Genomic DNA, 18129 nt, shown 5'->3' on the forward strand with positions numbered 1-18129 from the left:
AGATTTTAATCCTCTACCTGTAGAATCTCATACTAGCAAATACTGCAGACTAAACGGTCTCTGACAAGATGCAGAGAATTCTTGTATTCTTATAAAGCAGATTTCCAACCTGTCCTACCAGGAATACTCTTGTCTACTTACTCAGCAAGTGAAAAAACATCAAAGAGCAAAGTGTGCTTGCTGGAGATGATTGGGGGATCAAAATGTATTCTCTCACCTCCTTAATATCAGCTTAATTTCTAAATTTATAGGAATCTCTGTCTGGGATGTCCCTTGTACAGTTGCATGTGTATCTCAAATTACATTTATTGAGTTGCTTAGCAGGTTGCACATCCCATTTGATAAAATGCTAAGAATTGAGCAATAACTTTCCAAAACCTTATAGCTTTCTAATATTTTCTATATAGCAAAGATTATAGGGTTGTGACTTTAGATTTTCCTGGGTTTAATTCCCTATATGTTCTTCTGTTATTGACAGAATGTGTCACGGTTGCTTTTTTTACTATCCTTCTTTTTTGTTAAAGCAAAAAATCTCCAAGTTGAAATCTGCTACCTTGTATGTGCAGCCCACCACTTTAACACTGTTCATTTGTCTCATTTTCCCAGTTTATCTACATTTCTCTTTTACATTACATGCAGTGAAGCTTCTGGAAGAAGGTATTGAAGGCCACATCTTTGAGTCAGTGGGACCCTTCAAACTTCTTGATCCTGCTACCAACAGACCCACACATCTTCAAATATGTTCTCCAGTAAGCACTGAGTAGCAGACATGCTCTGCCTATTCAACTGATGAGACTGACAGTGTCAAACCCAGATGAACAGGTTTAAATCTACTAACTTCCCTTCTAGGGGATGCAGCTCCTTTCTTGAGATCTGTCACCGAGGCATATGTTGGCTCAATCTTTCTAGACACCTCCTCTTCACTGACATTGCTTTCCTCACTGGCGGTATCATGGAGGTTGTATTGCACTGGCAGTATCCCTTGGCACAGTGTCAGTCTGACTCATCTTCCATTTCATTGCAGGGTCTGAAAACAGCTGCAGCTGTCAGAGGTTTGTAGTTACTTTGAAGCATTATGATAAAACTATACTTACTAACTTATCCTGGTAAATACAGCCTCCATGTTATCAAAATAAAAGTACAAAAAAATGAAGTCTCTTGCAATGCATTACAGACACGATTCCCCAGATTTGCTCGACTTTGAGCACTTGCACAGTAATCAGTAACTGCAAAACAAAAGCTAACATCCTGTTGCAGGGTGAAGAGAAAAACAACTAAGACAGAAAATACAGTAGTGGAACTGCTAAATATACTATGGCATAATATAACACATAGTGTAATGTAGTCATCTCTACAACTTTATCTTTTGCTAGTACTTGAAATTTTTTTTACTGTGCACTGGGAGTGTTTCATGTGTGTAGTAATTTTTGTTTTAATTTATCATTTCTTCTTAAGGGGATAGTAACAGGCAACGTTTCTTACCTTCTAATATAATTCCTGGAAGCTTTAATATCTTTATTTTACGTACGGTGAGTAAAATTTTTCATATGCATCTAATTTGTAGATATGTACATGCAAATTGCACTCCAAGTGCTGACTTTTTCAATTTATTAACAAGAGGTCCATGCATATTATCAGCACCGAGTGAACATATCACCTTATGAATAACGAGACTTGCAAGAAAAAGTCCACTAACTTAAATACAAGAATTTGCCCTGCAGTGATGAGTGCACGGAACATCCTGCCATGTAAGCCTACCCATTTAAAGGATACCTACCCAGTATTTAAACTGGGTAGCAATAGCAGATTTAGCTGTGGCAGGCAGGAATACAGCACAGGCTGCAAAACCCATGCAAGAGGTTGGATAGATATTTGGAGGGGCTTTGCAGGCTGTACAAAGCTCCCTGATACTGTGACTATACTACAATCAGTCCCCGAAATAGTTTTCTTAAATCTGCAGCCCTCACAGGGCAGACTTAATCTCTGAATATCCGGTAGTTCAGATCTAATCTACTGTTTCTGAACTGTCTTGAGAACAGTTGCAAATCTATTTCCACCATCCCAGCCAGGAAATGAAAAAAAAAGAGGTAGGTGCACTGTCAAAGTCAGAAGACAGATTACACCTATTTAAGAGAATTCTTAAAGCTTGTGTTTTTCTAAGTTTACTCTTTAATATCAACTGGATTCATCATGTGCAATTACTTATGCAATTTCAGACTAAGATAATGATGCTGGATCAAACACATCTTTCTGTAAAAATCTTTTACAAATTTGTCAAATGCATTACAGCAATATAACAAGCCTTTGCTGGAGCATACAAAAATTTCTAATTAATTTCAGTGATTTTATACATTTTCCTACTAAGGAGAATCCTGTCATTCAAGGCAAGCCCTGTGTTCCTTTTCTGAAGTTTGATGATAATACAGAGACTGGCTCTCACTTTTTTAATGAACAATTTTCCTCATAATTAAACAGGGTGTCAAAATACTCATTGCAGTGAGGGAGGTTTAAGATCATTTTATCACTAAAACAGAAGTCTGAGACAAATTAACACAGCCTGATGCTGATGGCCAGGACTACATAAGCGAGCTGAAACTGGCTGGGACCAAGAGGTACGAATGTATGGAAAATTGTCCTAGCAGTATGAAAGGGGAGGTGGCACAAGAAATAAGAAAATTTAAATTTCTTATTTCTATTCCCTGGGTTGCAATATTTTACTTCTGTTTAATTTTTTAAAGATATAAGCATTTCAGTTTTCCCACAAACTAAGTTAGAGATTCAGAGCAGTGCTGTTTTCTCTCAGTGTAATATGTGCAGGCAGCCAGTTGACATTTATGTTGTTTTGGAGTAATATATCACAAGGGAAACAAGCAGTTGCTGTTCCTGATGATGTCAAGGTGATGGCATGATGGAAGTCATCATACTATCCCTGGAATTGCAAGACAAGAGACACTTGCTGTCTGGGCAGCCTTAAGCAAGGGCTACTTCGCAGACTAGCCACAGCAGTCTTGGGAGTGGAGAAATCAGAGGGGATCTTTCTGAAGTTAAAAAAAAAAACAAAACAAAACAGAAATGGCTTCAAACTTTTGCAACACTCCTTGGCTTTTCTGAATTCCATTTTAAAGGTCTTTTTAATTTTTATTTACCCCTGTATTCCTCACTGCGGGCTATGACCAGAGCTCTGGAGGAAATGTAGCTGTTTCTATCCTCCCTGCTAGAAGTTATAAGCACATACCATGCCAAAAACACAAGATTGACTATTTCATTATAACTCCGGCCACGATGCTCTGACAAGATTTGAATAATGACGGCAGCTTTGGCACTTATCTAAACTTGACACTTCTCTTGCTGTCTAATTCAGATTAAATATCTGCACAAAGAAATCAGAAACCTTTTCCACTCAGCAGGGGCAGATGGGTCCATGGATTCAGATGGCAGACAGCAATAGGGACAACTTGGAGCTGGTGAGTAAGAGACAGGCAATGGTTGGCTCCGTCCCCTCACCACTATCTGCCTTGCAGAGTGTCTAAGCTAGCGTGAGAAAGAAGATTAGTAACAAATTCCTCCCTTCTTTGTACATCAGGGAAGCAAGGATGATGCAAGAAGGATCCTCCTGCTCAGAGGTTTGCCTCCAACTCAGGCCGCCAGCTCACTCCTGTCCTAGCCCAGATTTTCCACCACCTGTTCCTCAGAGCTGTGCCTGAAAATTACGTTCTACTTCAGTTGCATCAGAAAAAGAGAAAGGGAGAAAAAAGATGGAAAATCTTACATAGGAAAAAGTTTCTGCTCATCTGTAGAGGAGGACAGTGCAGCACAGCACTGATGCAAGAGGATTACAGCAACAAGAGATTTAGAATTCATCAACTCTAAATCTTACAAGGGTACAACAACAAAAAAAAAGAAGCCAAAGCTCTTATTAAAGAGGTGGTAGTAAACAATTATTCTAGCAACCCTGACACTTCTACACATGATCAGAAGAATGCTTAAGTTTCTGTAAATGTCAAAAGTTGGCAAAGAGACAAAGGGAAAAAACAGAAATGTGATCCTTAAAATGACTAGAGAGGGAACTGGGTAACTCCAGCACCAGCAGCCTGACTTCAGTTCCAGGTAAAATATTAGCAAAATCTGAGAGTAGCATCTATTTTTAGATGGATAAAGCAGAAAAACCTATTGGCTTAAAGCCAAGAGGGATCTGTGAATCTGACAATGCCAAAGGAATCTGAGAGCCCTTTTTAACATGGTATCTGAGTGGGTGGGTTTTTATAAAAAAGACCTGTGCCATATGGAAACAGTTTAAATAATGCATGGATAAAAATTCAACAAGTGATGAGCAAGCACTTTACATGCATACCATGTCCTTACAGAAAGTCCTTGTACTTTTTTCAAGGGTATCATTTTACCCAGGTGCTTTCTTTACAATTTTCCCTCTCTCACACATGCTCTTGAATATAAACACACACCTTCAAGCTTACTGGTTTCTTTGAGATGCTGACAGCAGGCTGCTGAGATAAGCTACATTGAAGGAGCACATTTTAAATATCTCAAAAGAAAGAGAAACTCAATATTCAGTGTCTCAAGAGTTTAAATCCATGTGTAATTTACTAACTAGTTACACCCATGTGGTACAAAGTTCACACCAAACTTTTTATTGAGATTAACTTTTTATTGCATTACTGAAGTGAAGCAAAACTACATCAGAACAGACTACCTCCGTTCCACTCTATGGGATGGGCTCAGTGGGAAGCATTTCTTGGTAAAATCAAGCATTACACATGTGCCCCTACATGTGTTTGGACAGAGCTATGGCAAGTTTAGTTTCCTTTTCTTTGTGTATGGATTTTGAACTCAAAATGAGAAAAAGACATAGTTCTGTGTGTGATCAAAAGAAATTTTTATTTCTTTCCATAAGCCAATAAATGCAGTGGAATGGCACGGCAATGCCTCCTCTTTTTTCATGATGGAAGATATTAAATCCACTCTGATTTTTCTTGCAGTTCTAGGGGAGAACACATTAGAAGCTGCATGCCAGGAAAATTCAACTGAAAAAGAATGTTCTAGCCTCAGCTGCCACCATAGCTCAGCCATGGGCTGGCTAATTTTCACTTCCCCACTCTCCTCAAACAAAACATTATCTGTTTGCTGTGCTACAGCTTCACGCCTCACACAAAGCAATGTGGACAGCAGGCCATTCTCTCTGCTTTGCTCTCTCCCTACTAACAAAGCAAGGTAATTGCACATGCATGGTCAAGATCCAATATATTCTAATAAGATTTCCTCAACAACTGAGCTTCTTGTATATCTACGGGTTCTTTGACACAACCTATTTGCTCTAATAATTCTGCCCAGATTGATTTTCAGAGCTTTACATATTTCTCTAGGACTTCTGGATACCTCTAATGGCTAGAAGGATGGGACCATGGGCAAAATTTCAGAACAACCGAGCTGCTGTTATAGTGCATATACTCATGTCTCTATTAGTACACACAGCAAATCCAGATGGAAAGGTTATGGAAATCCTAGAAAACCCCTTGAAATGTCATCATTGCTTATGAATTTGTATACAGAAATCTAATACACAGAGACTGCCTGATTAGGCATAGCTAACTGCTGCCTATCAATTTCTTTGCCCTTTAGGATTTAAAAAAAAAAAAGGGGGGGGAAAGAAAAAGAAAGAAAGAAAAGAAATCAAAGGTTAAGGTTCTAAAATTGTGTCTGACACAAGGAATTTAATCCCCACTAGCACTATAAAATTTATGCAGTTACTTCTGTGAGCACTGTGCAGAGCTGCAGAGAGCTCTGAGAACGAGTCCTCTTGGAAGCATTTCCACCTGGGTTGCTTCAAGCGCCAGTTTTACCTCCTTGTGGACAATCCTGCACAAAATTGGCTTTAATGGCTGTCCATGGGAATGAGTATATTGACTAGAACAACTGTTTGCAAGATAGTGCCCTCTGTCTTACATTTAATGCAGAACCACAGTGTGAGGAGGTGTCACAGCTGTAACATATGTAACAACATGTGAAGGAAAGTTCCCGTGCTCTGCTCCGGTGCAAACGTACAATTGCCTTCTTTGCTTAGTGGTATGGGAGCAGAACTCACGACTAAAGCAAAACTGAGAACAACAGTTCAGGCTAGAGACTCTGGCAAACACTGAATAATTCTCCCTGGATGGAGATTTTATTGCAGAAATTGGGAGTGAAGCCAAAACAATAATGAGCTGGCAAAGACTGTGCAGTTTTTCCCCCTTTTAGGAAATCTTGCAAGCAGTTGATTAGGAAAAATTGAGCCACACAGGTATGTTGCATTTGCCCTCTCTACCAAGGCTGACTTAATAAATTCTGAGCAGCAGAGTCCTTCATTCCCAGCACATTGTCACTTCCAGAGACCAACGATGGAAATTAAATTGTCAAAATGAAGTAGGATCAGATTGCTTTCCTAGCTTCAGCCTAGCAAAGCCTTCCCAAATGACTGAGCCTTCATCCCCAGCGGATTCCCAACCTTGCCTAAGCGTTCAGATCCCTGCCAGACTTAATACAGCCTACTCTTACCTGTATTGTGCAGCCAAGTAGAGCAAGGCTTAGCACAATTTGAGGACAGAACCAACATTACCCAAATGTTAATTTCTGTAGTTTGTGATCTGACAGTCAAATTAGTCTCAAAGGTGACTCACAGGACCTATGTTCATATAAGTATGTCCTTACATTCAGCCTGAATAAAAATCCCTAGGTAGATGTACATACATTGTACGTATATATACACATATATATCAATAGCTGTTTAGAGGTGAACAATAGCACCACTTAGCTTTTAATGGTCTCTTCAGAATTTTATTTCAGCTTCCTCTGGCTTCATTTAATTTAATTTCATTTCAGTCAGCTACACTAGTGATTTATTTCAATCTTTTCATATATTTTGGCACTATTTCTCTTGTACCTAGAGGTTTCAATAGTTATTGACAGCTCCTATCCTGCAATTATTAGTTACTCTTACTTACTACTCCTATAAAATATTTACAATAGGAAATGCTATAATATAAAACTGTAAGAAAATAGGGCTAGAAGAAGTCTCAAAAGATTTTTTTCATGCAACTCCTATGCTAAGGCAAGATCATCTATCCTAGTATGATTGGTATGTTTTTTTCTAGCCTGACCGCAAACACCTCCAGGGCTGAATAATGTGCACCCTCCCTAGAGACGTATCGCTCTGCTTCATTGCCCTCACTCTCCCAACATTTTTCCTAACAACTAAATTGAATCAGCCATGCTAACATATCTGGTACCATACTGGTAAATGCTTACTTTTGTGGTAGATGTAATGGAAAACTTACAGAGGAACTATGAAAGAAAGTAATGCATTTTTTACTTTATCTCAGAGATTGTGAAATAACTTTTATATATTTTTTATAACTGGAGAAAAGACCTGAAAACTTTTATGAAGGTAAGTTTTTCTGAAGTTTATGTTATCACTGATGACATTTAATGATGATATTGGAATAATCTCAATAAGCTGTGTTACACAAGGAATTAAAAAGAAACTCATAATTTTTTTTTTTTAATATAAGAACCATCATCTGTTCTATTCTTTCAGGATTTTGAATAGTTATTGTTATTACAGATGAGACCTTGATACTCCTAATAACACCAAATGTTATTTTGGGCATCCATTCACATAATACTTCTGTAAGAAAGAGCTATGCCAGATTACCAGTGGGATGTGATTTGATATGAGTTACTTATCAAGAACTGACATCAGTGTTTCTATTTTTATTGCTGAAAAATTTCTGTACAAAGCTATAAAACATTCATGTCTAGCAGGAGGAAAGAGATGAGGTGTACCTTACACTCAGATATGTATGCAGTTACTGGAAATGTGAAAAGCTGATGTGTTAGCCTTGCTAGCGCTCTGAACACTGAGTTGTCCTGGATAAAAGGCACGCTAAAATTTTGCATAGGTCCATCCAATGTCAAACATGAAGTGGTACCATTGAAGGCCGGTAGACAGTGAGACTACCAGCGGAACACTGCAGAGAGAGATTTTTAGCAAGTGTTGGAGGATGGAGACATGGGACTGGAAAAGGTCAAAGCATGGGAAATGACCAGAGAGGAGGGAAAAGAATGGAGGGAAAGCAATTAGGAATAACAATGTTAACTGTACAGTGAGCTGAGCATATGTTAGCCTAAGGCTCCTTATAGAAATGCCATAGACATGAGCTCATGGACACAACTATAACACTGCAAAACTTGTGTTACACCAGAAGGGGAATCTTTCCTTCCCATAGATATTTCTATCCCCAAACCTCTGAAATAAAGCTTTGGGAGCTTTATTAGGAGCACTATTTGCATCCTATGTGTCCTACATACTGGAAATACATTAAACCCAAGGTCACTGGACAACAGATTGGAATGGTGATCACGACTCACTAGAAGCAGGAGTTGTCAATTAGCTGGCATCTCAGCTCTTTTCCTAAAGAGGAAAACAGAGAAAATCTTCTGTCCACATGACTAAAACAATCTTTTAAAGCTAAAGTTTAAATTGCATACAAAGAACATGAAAGAAAAATTATTAGCTCTACTGTGATCTAATTTATGCTCATTTGCAGCAGCAATTCATTCTGATGATCAAATGATCATTAACCTTTTAAAAAATGAAGTTTTAACCAAAAGGATTTAAAGGGGTTTAGTGTTGAATTTTACAGACCTTGCCAAAGTGTAATCTGAAGTCTTACATTTTTGTTTCCATCTTCAGCATGCCAGAGCTTGAATCATAAAGCTAGCACTCAGCATCTTGGCTGTGGGTCAAGACCAACTGAAGTCACATGCAGGATAATGTGGTGAAGGTGACATTGCTTCTACCTGGCTCAGGAAAAGAAGTAATGGTCTCTGCAGCAACCTGTGAAGGACTTAAGATGGTAAGTTTGTAGCAAAGACTCTCTGGTTCAAGTTTTCCACATCTAAATACTCTCTTTAATATCCAGAGTAAGAAAGTGCTAGACAAGGCTGGAAGTAAATTCATCACTGATCTGGGACATACAGTGCTGTGATCTTTGATCATGTGATTGACAACTGGCAAGAGCCTGCATTGTTTCTCTGTTACCTAGTGAGTATATTTGCAAGGTATTAGGAGCATGACATATGTCAGTATAGGGCAAGAGAGAAAAAGGGTGAAAAACAAACAGCAATAAACACCCCCATCCAAAAGAGTGCTCCATGGTGACATTAAGCTGAAGAGAGGGTCAAACGCAAATGCCAATTTTTAAAACCCCTCACTTCCATGAAGTACGAGGGAGGAGGGTCTCAGTACAAACTTCACAGTGTGCTCATCCCTAAACGGAGCAGATCAAGTGACACCGCCTTTTGGAATCTGAAATGCCATTTTTGTTACTCCTAGGCCAGACTAGTCATAACAAGAGAATTAACTGAGAGTATTCAGATCATGATCAAAGCAGTATATGAAGCTTTTGCGTGCTCTGATGGTGTTGAAATACTCTGATGAAATACTTTTAACTCCTCCAGGATTGGTAAAGAACTTAAACCCTCCTGCAATGCCACTGCTACCAAATAGCACCAAAGAAAAGATGCCCACGAGAAGAAGGCTATCCTCACCATCAGCCACTGCCAGCCTTTCTTGCACTTTTCCCCAAGATCTTGGCATGGGCCATTGCTGAAAACAAGAAACCAAAGCAACCCAGCCTGGCAGGTTCTGCAAAATGTGTCATGAGGCTGAGACCTGTCCCTGTGGAGGTGGGTGACCAGACTAACTTCAAGGAGAACTGGAATTAAACTAGATTTCCCAATGGGATATTAAGTCACTGCAAAGAATTTAACTATTTGCCTATGTTTGAAACAGGAAATAAATATGAAAATGCAAATTTTGTTCAGATGTTTTATCTACAAGATGATATAAGCGTGCATATAAATTTGATGTATGTATGTGGTTCCTTTATACATATTCACTAAGAAGATCTCTTCTATCCTGCTTTTGAGTAAAATTATTTCCAACCCGTACAAAGTAGCACTTTCTTCCACTTCTAGGCAAATATCTAATTACATACTGCTTTATTTCAAACTGCTCTACAAAGCATTTATTCGTCTATTTTCAAGCACTAGCAAAAGTACTGTTACAAAAACAAAGTTCAGGTGATTAACTCTTCCTGTTTTATAATGCAAAGCCCTCAAAACAATTAAAAGACAATAACAGCTCTGAGTGCTACATAGAAGTTGTAACTAATAACTCTAAGCAAATTGCTGTGTCTCTTCTACAGCCACTCATACCTTTTACTACCTTGAAATTATAAATTTATCATGTCAAACAGGCATAAATCATACCAAATTTTAAATAGAGTCATTTGCAAAGGGCAATATGATATGAAAAATATTTTCATGAGATACAGTTCACCTACAGTTCTGCTGAAAAAACCTTACATCACCAATTTAAAATCAACAACCATATATTGTATTAAGGGAGTAGAAGTAGTTCAAATAGCCCATGCCTTCCTTTCTTTCTGTTTCAATCTATACAGAAAATTTAAATATGTCACAAAATCACAGAATCACAGAATGGTAGGGGTTGGAAGGGCCCTCTGGAGATCTCCTGCCAAAGCAGGTTCACCTAGAGCAAGTTGCACAGGACTGCATCCAGGCGAGTTTTGAGTACCTCCAGAGAAGGAGACTTCACAATCTCTCTGGGCAGCCTGTTCCAGTGCTGCGTCACCCTCCCAGTAAAGAAGTTTTTCCTCATGTTTAAGTGGAACCTTCTGTGTTCCAGCTTGTGCCCATTGCTCCTTGTCCTATCGCTGGCCACCACTGGCCCCATCCTCTTGACATCCGCCCTTTAGATGTTTATAAACATTAATAAGGTCCCTTCTCAGTCTTCTCTTCTCTAGGCTAAATAGACCCAACTGTCTCAGTCTGTCCTCATAAGAAAGATGCTCCAGCCCCTTAAACATTTCTGTAGCCCTCCATGGGGCTCTCTCCAGAGGTTCCCCTTCTCTCTTGAACTGAGGAGCCCAGAACTAGACACAATAGTCCAGATGAGTCCTCACCAGGTCAGAGTAGAGGGGGAGGATCACCTCCCTCGACCTGCTGATCACACTCTTCTTAATGCACCCCAGGATACCATTGCCCTTCTTGGCCACAAGGGCACATTGTTGTCTCATGGTCAACTGGTCATCCACCAGTACTCCCAGGTCCTTCTCTGCAGGGCTGCTTTCCAGCAAGTCAACCCCCAACCTGTACTGGTGCCTGGGGTTATTCCTCCCCAGGTGCAGGACCCTACACTTGCCCTCATTGAACTTCATCAGGTTCCTCTGTGCCCAACTCTCCAGCCTATCCAGAGCTTGCTGAACAGCAGCACGGCCTTCTGGTGTATCAGCCATTCTTCCCAGTTTAGTATCATCAGCAAACTTGCTGAGTGTACGCTCAAACCCTTCATCTGAGTCACCGATGAATATATTGAATAGGACTGGACCAAGTACTGACCCTTGGGGAACACCACTAATCACAGGCCTCCAACTGTATTTACTATAGTGGTGCCTATTTGTACATATAAATGCACCAATAGGACTTTCATGTCCATGTGTATGTTCTCCATCATGCATCATAAATAATACAAATATACAAAACTTGAAAGGCTAGACAGTGGATGATTGAGTTATGTGTATATATATATGCCCCTAACTGTTTGGAAATCTACAGAATGACATGTTTGGTTGCTCTGCTGTAAAACTTGCATATTTCTTGAGCTCCTGACTAGCTGGTCTGCATTTAGTCTGCTCCACTGGAATGGGTGCCTAGATGGATTTACGTGAGTTTTGCACAACACAAAATTAAGACCTACAGACTGAAATCCCTGTAGGACTGGAGCTTAATCTACCTTCTCAGGAAGTACTGCATCATTCCAGGCCTCTAAATATCTTTGAACAGGTCTTGTTAAAAAAACCATAACTATGACACAGTAGTACAAGGGCTTACGTTCATGTCCAGTCCCAGTGCAGGTAGTTCACAGCCTTGGCTGATTGAGACCCTGAAATGATGGCTCCTCTGCTTCCAACTGACTCCATGCCAGGTCTCAGGCTGACAAAATGGTCATTTCTCTGACCCAAAACTCACATCTGTACCTGGTTCCAGGCCTAGAGAAACAAAAGAAAGGGAGATTTTTGCCACTGGAAAGTAAGAAATTCACCTTCCTCGTGGAAGTGAATAGCACTTGTATAGTGCTTCTTCCTTCCAGTCTTGGAAGATGATTAACTAGAAGAGCTTAAAGTAATTGCAAGCACTTTTAAAGGTGTTCATTTTTTCAAGTGGGCTAGTTGTTAGTTTTTCTTGCAATTAAAATGATTGGAGAGCTTTGCGTGGCAACACCTTTCACACCTAATGCTGGAGAGTCAGGTTGCACGGGCATTTGACTGCCAGCCCAGCAGAAGGTGGCAAAAGTCTTAATCTCAACAAAAAGGAAGATTGATGTGGGTTTCCTGGAACACCTGCTACTGAAGCCGTTAGTGTTTGGGGCAGTCCTGCCTACACTGAAGTTGGTGTGAACTGTCCTCTTGCCCTTCGCAGAAAGAGGATCAGGCCCTTACCGAACAAGATTAATAGTAGTGAGCCTGCCATTGATTATGTGCTGCTGTCCTCACCATGTCAGAGGGCAAGCCAAGGGGTGAATTACAGCTACCCGGGGACTCCAAAACATGAGAAGAAATCAAACTGACAGACACACACTGGAAATTAAAGCATGCTGTATCTGAGAGAAATCAATACAGAAAGCAGAAAGACTTATGTTTCCAGTTACTTGCAGCCTGCAACAGTCCATATCCTGCAGAACTGTTTCATCGATGTCTCTTTGCTTAGTCCAGATAAGGAAGTGCTACCACTTAGGCCACTGACAACTATACTTGTGTAATGCTTATTCCAGAGTAAGTGTGTATTTGGCAGAGACCCACGAGGAATAAGAACTCACATGAGGTGAGGGGAATACTGGTCTAACGACATTGGTTTAAATTTGCACTTTAGCACATAATAAGAGAACTTCCCTCTGTACACAAGAGCTACATAAGAGGTGGCGCTTTTTTTGCCAGAGGTCAGACAGAGAATTAAATGTTTCCCTTTGCCAAACAATACTATGAAGGACCAATAAGATACTATTTTCAAGCAATTCCTTTTGAGATTGTGTTTCATTACACTCCCCTGGATGTGGTGGTGTCATTCATTTTTTTAGGACTGAAAATTTTAACAGCTTGCACCTCAGCTGCCTTTGGGTCCGTAAGCAGCAAGGGCAAGCTGTTCTGCAAGGGAAGGGGAGCAGGATGCTGAGGATAACAAGGTGGACCACACAGAGACCTTGCTACAAGGGTACTGTCCTACAGCATCTGACTGACGTGAGCAGAGTAGGTTTGGTGGCAGAACCAGGTCAGACACAGTCCAGTGATTGCCAGACAAATCCACAGTGATGAAGAAGGTCTGAGATAACATCACAAAGTCAGTCCATGGGTCAGGGAGAGTGTCTGGATCAACAAGGTACATAGCCAGGCAAGGCATGGATGCAGCACAGCCCAGGCAGAATCCAAGTCAGCTTAAATGCAGCTCCCAAGCAAAGAGGGGGGAGAGCTTGATGAGGCTTTTTTCAGCTTCTTCTCAAACAGTTTTTTCTTCACAACATTTTCAAGGCCTGACAGCTGTTTAATGAACCTGGCCCTGAGCCCAGGCAGCTAAAAACACGGGAGAGGGGGACGTGCACTCAGTGCCCTGATGCTCTGTAGCCAACTGAGTACTTTCTGTTTCTCATGTGCTTTTCACAGAACACAGCATAATCTCACATTGACACCAAGTGAAAAATGCAGTTTTCCTGCAGGACTGCTCTTAGTGATGTGCTCAGACCTTCCAAGGCCTTTTGAAATGTTTAAGCCTGATTCTTATCCTGTTTAAATACTGTGGACAGTTAAACCAGTGGAGTGGACAATTAAACTCTCTGAATTTTGTGCCAGCATGCCAAAATGCTGTCTAAATCCTTTGCCTTAGTCTATGAAGACTGAGAGGCTCTCTGGATCTCAGATGTCCAAAGTAATCCAGTTGCCTAAAACCAGCCAAGAAAATACAGGGCAGCAGAAACTGGGGGGAAACATGGCTGCCAGTTATAATGCACAGACTTCCAGCAGACAAGGACCATCTTGCTGCTGCATCTTTTTTCCTTCATCTCTGGCTGCAAGTCTGTACCCTCCTGAAGTGGTTTGCCTCCATTACAAAGTATGTTGCTGTTTGTACAGAAGATGGCGTTTTCCTCACTATCCTGCATCTCTCCAATTGTGCTGCTTTTCCAATGACCTCAGCCCTCTTAGTCTTTGGCTCTTTTTGAAAAGTGTTAGCCTCAATGTTGCTGGGTGCAGGCAAGAAATTCAAATCAAGGAGCTTAAAAACTGGAATACAAATTAAATCATTCAAGTATTAATATTTTTAAGCCAGTCTCATGATTTTTAAGCTGTGTCCTGGGCTTTCTGGTTCCCAGCAAGACCAATGGACTTAGCCAAATCTGTAAAGAGCTGTGTCTTCTGATTGTGATTGAATTTTGCTCTAATGAGGCAGAAAAGTCAACCTAGACCCTCAGACTACTACATGCTGCTAGGACTCCAAATAGATTTGCTGAGTTTTCACTTCCTCTGAGAGAAAATATTGCATGGCTTCACCAGTGTTCTGCCTGGAGATAGTACTGTAATGATTAGCTACATTCCACTTTAAACTGCCATTAATATTCCCCATATGCAATTAATGCCTCTAATTCTACACGGAGATATCATGACAAACAGCCAGCTGTCTTTCTTTTTATTTCATTGTAGTTCTTGAACCCTTGGCTCAGGTTATGTGTCTCTGGAATATCAAATAAGGAATCTACTTTTCCATCCATCAGTTTACACTCTGCATGCAGTTTGATGGCATCTTGCTAATACAGTCTGGTTGCACTGTAATTCACCTTGTAATCCATTGTATCAACACTGACGGCTCCATGTGCAACTTCCTAACAAGGTGGCTGGTGCCTCGTGGGCACTGTATTGCCTTGAGAAAGTGGTATTTTTAAATGTATGCCCAGCACCAAGGCTGTCTGGCTTGAAGCTCCAGCTTTTCCTAATTAGATATAACTTCCTGCACTGCAAAAAAGCAAAAGAAGTGCTCTGCTCAGGCAAAAAGGTGCCCATCTGCTTCAGGACTGCCCTTCTGCACTAGTGGAGCTCACATTTCAACTCCGAGGTGTGCTGTTAGAGTAATATGAAAAGCTTGTGCTGCCTCCAAGTGTGCCATATGTGCCAGTGGAGCACTGCTTACTTCTCTTTTGAGCAGTTTCAGTGCATGGATTGGATTCTGCTAATTATTTTACTTATTTCTTTTGATGCCTTGGAAACAGCAGGAAGCTGGACCAGCACAAGATGGGCCTGGCTGTTGGCTGCAGGACAGGCTCAGGATGCTGGCATTCTCCTCACCTGCCATTGAGTTCATGGACATTGGACTGTACCTCATGTGTGTTCTGCTCTACCTGCAGATACAATGGGGATAATGGGACTTTTACAGAGCCCTTTGAAATCTCCTGGTGAAGATGATATAATAAAAGAGGTGATAAGATGGTCACATTATAAAATAGGCACTATGTTGCTGGTGATGAGCTTTACTCTGGTGCTAGAGGTCCAGGCCTCTTTTGAATAAATCAAGAGTGAGTTCATAGTTACTGCTACCAGTTTTTGGTCCAAAATATGCCACATGAAATTCACAGCATGTCAGCAAGTAAGACAATGGTAAGTTGGATGAAATAAAGCTCTAAAACAGTGGTAGATTTTAGAAGAGGTCTTTACATAGGTAGATAGTAACCGCCTGTGAAGTGTCATTTGCAGGAGGCCAGTTGGTAACTCACAAGGAAATCTGCTGTACCTAAAAACCCCAAGAAAACGATGCATTTTGGTAAACGCCCTCTGCTGTCACTATCAATAAGGGATTTCTCTACATAGCGTGCTGATTATACAGTTTTCCAGGTCTTCTATAATACATGTGAAGCCTTAATCACATTGCCGAAGGAAATATTACAGGAAATGTTTCAGTCTGAAATGCAGCATCTTTGTAAATCTGACTGAAAGCAGAACCAAAAACCATAGTGCAAAAAAGATTTGAACTGTAAATTTTGCTTTATGGTCTCAAACTCTGGCCAGTCCCTCAAGTGAATCTGTTCATGCAGATGGCAGTAGGCACCTGCAATGTCATTGCCCTCAGCTTGTGCTCAGATGTAGGAGTCTGCTCCTGCAATATAGAGACAGTCTGGGAGTTTTCCCTGACCGCCTTTGTAAAAGAAGTTTTGGAAACCAGGAAACTAGGAAAAAATTGCCAAGGTCAATGAAACCTAGCTAGAAAAAAGCCTGAACACCTGACTTGAGCTCCAGTGTTAACCCTGATACACCAGTTATTCATCTATTAGGCAATTAGCTACGGTTGTTTAGATGTTGCCAAGAATGCAGAGGCAGCTCTCATTAACCAAAAAAAAGGAGATTACACAATTCTGTTTACATCTGGCACTTGGGATACTTTTAAGGAAACAATCCATGGGGCAGTTTCTTGCAAAAAATCACACCACTCTAGTATTTTGCATCCTTCTTATACTCACTAAGCAATGTACTAATGGTAAACCAGCACATGAAGCTCTGTGATATGATATGAGAAGATCTCAGCTTGTAAAAATGAGGAATTGGTAACGCAACACTCTCCATGAGACAGCATCCATCTGCACTTGGGATGGTGGGAGAGTCTGACCCATCTGTCACGACAATGCACATCTGGTAAGTGTCTGACAAGGTGGAGGTAGGTACTCAATGTATGCTCAAAGTGCTACCAAGGGGAAAAGTTTCACTGGAGTTAAATTAAAATCAAATTAAATAAAATCAAATAATTTCTCAGCTGGAAGCTAAGAATCTCTCCTGCTTTTGGTCTGATGGACAGAATATATAAATGTAAGCACAGCATAGGTCAGGAAAAGTGGGGAAGATAAAATGTGTTACAAAAATGACTTCATTCTGTTTCCTTCACAAAGTCTGTAAGGCTGTCAAAGTAATTCCTGCTTACAGGAATTTAGAAGTCTAAATCTGAAAGATCAGTTTTATTTCATTGTTATGCACCACTCTCAGCCACGCTGGAAGCCACTGCAGCCACACTTATTTTGGAGAAAATGCTGAGCTGCAGCTGTAAAACTGACTGTTGTCCAAGGGAGATGACAGAGTTGTGGATCTGCTGACATAATATATCTACTTTAATTTGTGGGTTTCATATCATCATCTTAGTCACAACATTTTCTGTATTTGCCACAGTTCAAACTGGCCTGGTAATAACTTCAACAAGAAAAATGTTGCTTCTGCCACATCTGCAGCAGTGCTGTGCACGAAGATAAAAACAAAAAATTAAACAAAGGAAAAAAAAAAAGAGAGAGAGAAAAGAAAATACAAAAGGGACGTGCAGAGAACAAACGACCACGAGGCCTGCAGGCATCGCAAACCCAGCGTGAAACGCTGTCTGTTAGTGCCATCTTGTGGGCCCAGCGCCATCCCCCCTACCCCACCACACGCAAAGGTCTTTCCACCAACGTGCAACCCCACCTCACACCATCCCAGCTTGGAGCACAGGGACCTTCCATCAGAGGACAACGCTGAAGCTACAGCAGATATACAAGGCAGGACAGCCCAGCTGTGGTCACTTGAGCAAACAAGAACTGCGTGCTGGGGAGAGGCACCAGGCCAGCGCTCACCTGGGGCCCTCTGACCTTGTCTGCCACCTGTGAGGAGAAACCAGGCAGCAAAGTCTGCGCAAGGGATGAATGAGGACACTGTCCACACGTTTAGCTACCCCTGTGCAAGAGGATTTCTGCAATCTCTTCAGAGGCATACTTCACTCTGAAAGGCTCCTGTCCTCATTCAGTGCCCGAAGCATCATGAGGCAGAGCATTAGTTACACGCAGGGCTTCAGTACAGGGCACCTTGCTCAGACTGGGATGTCCTTTAAAGTAGGGTACTGAGTGTGGGAGCTGGGAGGAGTCCAGCTGCTTTCCCCACTCCTAGGCCCTATCCCAGCCTCTTCTGAGGGAAGATGCAGCCTTGGAGTCAGCGGTGAGTGTGAATT

Source organism: Antrostomus carolinensis, unplaced genomic scaffold (assembly GCF_000700745.2).
Source record: "Antrostomus carolinensis isolate BGI_N321 unplaced genomic scaffold, ASM70074v2 scaffold11187, whole genome shotgun sequence".
Lineage (NCBI taxonomy): Eukaryota > Metazoa > Chordata > Aves > Caprimulgiformes > Caprimulgidae > Antrostomus > Antrostomus carolinensis.